Source organism: Misgurnus anguillicaudatus, chromosome 2 (genome assembly GCF_027580225.2).
Source record: "Misgurnus anguillicaudatus chromosome 2, ASM2758022v2, whole genome shotgun sequence".
In the NCBI taxonomy this organism is placed as follows: Eukaryota; Metazoa; Chordata; class Actinopteri; order Cypriniformes; family Cobitidae; genus Misgurnus; species Misgurnus anguillicaudatus.
The window spans coordinates 22,692,651-22,697,679 of NC_073338.2; positions in this window are offsets into that span (position 1 = coordinate 22,692,651).

Sequence of the window (5,029 nt, forward strand, 5' to 3'; positions counted from 1 at the left end):
TGAAGTGTTGGCTTAATTATAGTGTTTTAAAGATGTTTTGAAATAAGTTGTTTCAAAACAAAATAACAATATTCTATATGTTTATGGTATTTACCCTATAACATTGTAACAATAAAGTCAGGAGTCACATAAAAAAATGAGGAGGGATCAATCACCATTTAACTCAACATTGTATTTGCCTTGTTGTCAAATATACATTCTTGCAAAACACCACACATGTCTCAATAACAATACATACATTGTGAACCTTTTCACCATTGAAAGCAAGCTTTATGAATGTCCAACCAACATTAAAGTCCCGAGTTACCACAAATGTCCTTGGCCTTCACTCCAGTTTAGATGTTTTAGAGGTTGTGAGTATGAGATTGTAGTTTCCAGTCACATGTTAATCCACAGTTTGTAAAGGAGCTTGTTTATAATCCCAAATTGCAAAAACACATATCAAAAACCTTGATGAGATGTCTTCAAAAATCAAGTAGAAAAAAAAACCCTCTAGACAAAGCAAAAACAAACAAACAAACAAAACAACATGAGGTTCAGCAAACAAAATACATTTTCCACTGAACTCTAATAAAGATAAAGAAACCAATAAACTCACATTGAGATGTAGAACATGAATGTTCCTTAACCAGGGTTTACAAGATCAAAGCATGGAGAGAGCAAACACTCTCAGCTAACAGATATCTTCACTCACATGTCCTACTTCCTTTTACTCTCTAACCTAGAAAGCTCTCCATAGTAATAACTCCCTAGTGCCCTCTCATGGCAGGGAGTAAAATTACAACCATCAAAGTAGAGAACACAGGTAACAGTTTACTGTAGCTGTTACACACCCCTCCTCTCAGAAGAAGGCCTGACCTGGCCGTAGAACTTTTTAAGATTTTCTACATGGTAGGTATCAACTTGTTTGGGATCGGTTAACATCTCAACTCTGTAGTTTACATTATTCAACTGTTTCAAAACTTTGGCAGGCCCTTGCCATTTAGGTGCTAGCTTGGCCATAAAAGCGTCCCCTGCACGAGACAACGGGTGAGTTCGAATCCAGACAATTTCCCCTTCTTGGAAGGTTACTTTCTTCCTCTTCAGGTTTTAGTATCTCTGTTGCCTGGCCTGGGCCTTTGTGACATTCTCTTTCACTCTTTCCAGAAGCAATTGCTGACGTTCAATAACTTCATACGCAGATTGGTCAGGATCAGGTGAACGATATTGGAATAGTTCGAGGGGTCCTTTCAACCTACGCCCTAGAGCAATTTCTGCGGGGGTATAGTTGGTACTCTCCTGCCAAGATGAATTAATAGCAAACCTGAACTCATGGATCCACTGGTCCCAATTCCGGTGATTATCCTTAATATATGATGCGATCATGACCTTAAGAGTCCTGTTCACCCTTTCAGTCAGGTTAGTCTGCGGGTGGTATGCAGTGGTAAGTTTTTGAATGGCACCCCACTGTCTGCATGTAGCGTTCAGAAGTTGTGAGGTAAATTGTGGTCCTTGGTCTGACACCAAATAAGTGGGTACCCCCCACCGGGTAAAGATCTCCTTGATAAGGGTATTTGTTATCAATTGTGTCTTGGCTGACCGCAAGGGAAACACTTCGACCCACTTGCTACAGTAATCCACAGTAACCAGTAAATACTCATTTAACTTCATGCTTCTCGGAAATGGTCCCATAAGATCAATACCGACCATATATCCAGGTTCTTTTATAGGAGTAGATTGAAGGGTTCCAGAAAGTTTGGATATACGTGGCTTGTATTGTTGACAGACTTGGCACTGTTTGCAGTGATCCCATACATCTCGCTGGATTTCTGGCCAATATACCACATTGAGTAATCTACGCAAGGTTTTCATGCGCCCAAGATGCCCGCTCAAAGGATTGTCATGTGCAAACTGGAGAAATTGCTGCCGTAGATCCTTTGGTATGACAACTTGCAGAGAATGGCCCTTTTGACACTCAGGCACACATCTGAACAAAAAGCTGTTCTGTACCACATAATGGATACGTTGGGGGTCGATAGGGTTAAGCTTGGCTTCATCCCATAGAGGCTGCAGCGATAGGTCACTTTTCTGGCTTCTACCAAGTTCTTCCCAGTTTATTGGCAAGTCTCCATTCTCATCCTTTGCTTGACATACTGCAACACTCCCAAGTAGCTCTCCTTCAGGCATTGCACGAGACTGTGAATCAGGCACGATGTTGCATCTCTCTTTTCGGTACCTCACAGTAAAGTCAAACCCCTGAAGTCGGATAGCCCATCTGGTAAGTCTTGATGTTGGGCGAGGATGGTTGAATACCCAAGTGAGTGCGACATGATCAGTTAGGACTTCAAATGGTTTTCCTTCTAGGTATTGTTGCCATTTCTCAACTGCCCAGACCACAGCGAGGCATTCCTTCTCTGAAACGGCATATGATTTTTCGGCTCCTTGAAGCAGCCGGGATGCATAGGCAATGACATGTTCTCCTTTTTCAGACTCTTGAGTCAGCACAGCTCCAAGTCCAGAGTCACTCGCATCAGTCTGAACTTTGAATGCCTTACTTGAGTCTGGAGGCATGAGAACTGGGGCCTTTTGCAGGGCGTTCTTCAAATCTTCTAAAGAATGTTGGCATTCCTGAGTCCAAGTCCAAGGTACACCTTTTCTCTTAAGTGCATGAAGTGGAGCAGCATGCTCTGAAAAATGTGGAATAAAGCGATGATACCACCCTGCAAGACCTAGGAATCGCTCAACTTCTTTAATATTTTTGGGCGTAGGAAAATTCTTGACAGCCTCAACTTTGGAATCCTCTGTCTTGACACCTTCCGCTGAAATGACGTGTCCCAGAAAAGTCAGTGATTTCCTTACCAATTTACATTTCTTAAGATTAAGGGTCAGGCCAGCTGATTCCAGCACAGCAAATACCTTCTTCAGATCTTGAAAATGTTGGTAGATGTCTCCGGAGTATACAACAATGTCGTCTATATAGACAAAGCAACATTTGCCTATAAGGTCCTGTAGAACTTTGTTCATCAGCCTTTGGAACGTTGCTCCAGCATTTTTTAATCCAAAAGGTAAACAAACAAATTCATATTGGTTGTACTTTGTAACAAAAGCAGTTTTTTTGGATACTACTTTCATCCATCAACACTTGCCAGTATCCTGTCTTGAGGTCTAGGGTACTAAATATCGTTGCTCCATAGACAGACTCCAAGATATCTTGTTTCTGAGGCATGGGAAAACCATTCAGCGAGGTTTTGGCATTCAAGGCTCGATAATCCACACAGAAACGCATACCTCCATCTTTCTTAGGAACTAGTACTACCGGAGCTGCCCATGGAGATGTAGATGGCCATATTATACCTTTACTCACCATGGCCTTGACTTCCTCATCAATGAAGTTTTGCTTATTAACTGGAACAGGATAAGCTCTTTTCCGTACAGGGATGGGGTCATTAGTTATGATCTGGTGCTTAATGATAGAAGTCTGACCAAGTACATCAGTACAGACAGTTGTCCAATTTAACAGCAACCCCTCTAAACGCCTCTTCTCTGACCGAGAGGCATCGGCAAGATCAATCAACTCTTTGATGGCAACTATGGAGTCATTGGATACTTGCACTCTTGGCAGGGCACAGTGTATGTTAACTGAAGCCCTTTTCACACACAAATTGCGTAAGAATCACGGGACAGGAATCCTGGAATTTCCCGGGACCGTTTGATATTTTATTCGTTCACACTGACATGATTACCGGGTCCCGGAAAGACACGTGACCTGTTGAAAGTCCCGCCCTCTCTTCTACGCAGCGTCTGAAGTTTGCATATTATTTATTATTTCTCTCTCCAGAAACCACTCGCGTGCATTTTTGTTTATGATAAGACTACAAAGGATCGCGCAAACACACAGCTCTATTCTGGTGAATGATCTCAGCTTCAGAGTGGATATTTGACGAGCTCCCTGATTTCTGCTTTGATACAGTTTTCAGACATTTCTCATCGTGATTGTTTATATGCATTTAAAACCCGCATTTTGATGAGCTGAACGATATATCTTGTTGGGATGACGTGCGGGTATTTTCGTATATTATAACTCAAATGAGCATGTGACGCGATATTCTTTTATGCAGCTGAATGATCTCCGTTTCAACGCAGTAAGTAACGAGCTAACTTACCTGATATCTGCTTCAGTCCAGTTTGCTGCCATTTCTCGTCGTGAATGTTGTAAATCCCTCATTTTAAAGAGTTGAACCAACTTCATGTTGCCATGACACGCGCGTCCTCACTACGGCACGTGCGTCATTGTTTATGCGTCTCATTTATCATTTCCTGATAACTGCTTCAATCTAGTTTGCAACATTTCTCGTGGTGAATGTTTATATGCATGTTATCTCTCGTTGTAAGTAGCTGAACCATAACTTGTGTTGTGATGATGGCGCGCGTCCTCACTTTCGACACGCCCATTACGGCATTCTTGCGGCTTCTTGTTAACACAGAGGGTTACCCGCGTATCTTACTAGGTCCTCTTTCCGGCAACTATCCCAAAAGATTAACGGAACGAGTTTTTGTTCACACAGACGCTTGTCTGGCAATTTTACGGGTATTTTCTGGGACCAGAGGTCTGTGTGAATGGGGTTTGAGGGTGATTGGTCATAACAAGAAAAAGGGTGTAAAATCTTCTTTTGCCCAGGCAGTGAATATGTGGAGGTATCAAAATCCAATGTGACTCTACATGTCACAAGGAACTCAAGGCCTAAGATAAGCGGAAAAGCTAGATCCTCATCTCTCATGATGAATAGTCGCAATGGGTTTGTGCAGCCTTGTAGGGTACATTGCCAAGTCACTTCACCTAAGGCCCTCTGAATATGGCCGTTGGCAAGGGAAAATGTCTGCCCTCGACTGGACTGCCAAGACTCAGTCTCATCCTTCCATCTCCTCCACAATGACTCCTGGATTAAAGAGTATGAACTGCCTGTATCCATAATGGCTTCACAGGAATGATTACGCAAAGTTATAGTCAATGTTAGTAGCTTGACATTACCTCTGGTCATTAACGCCATGC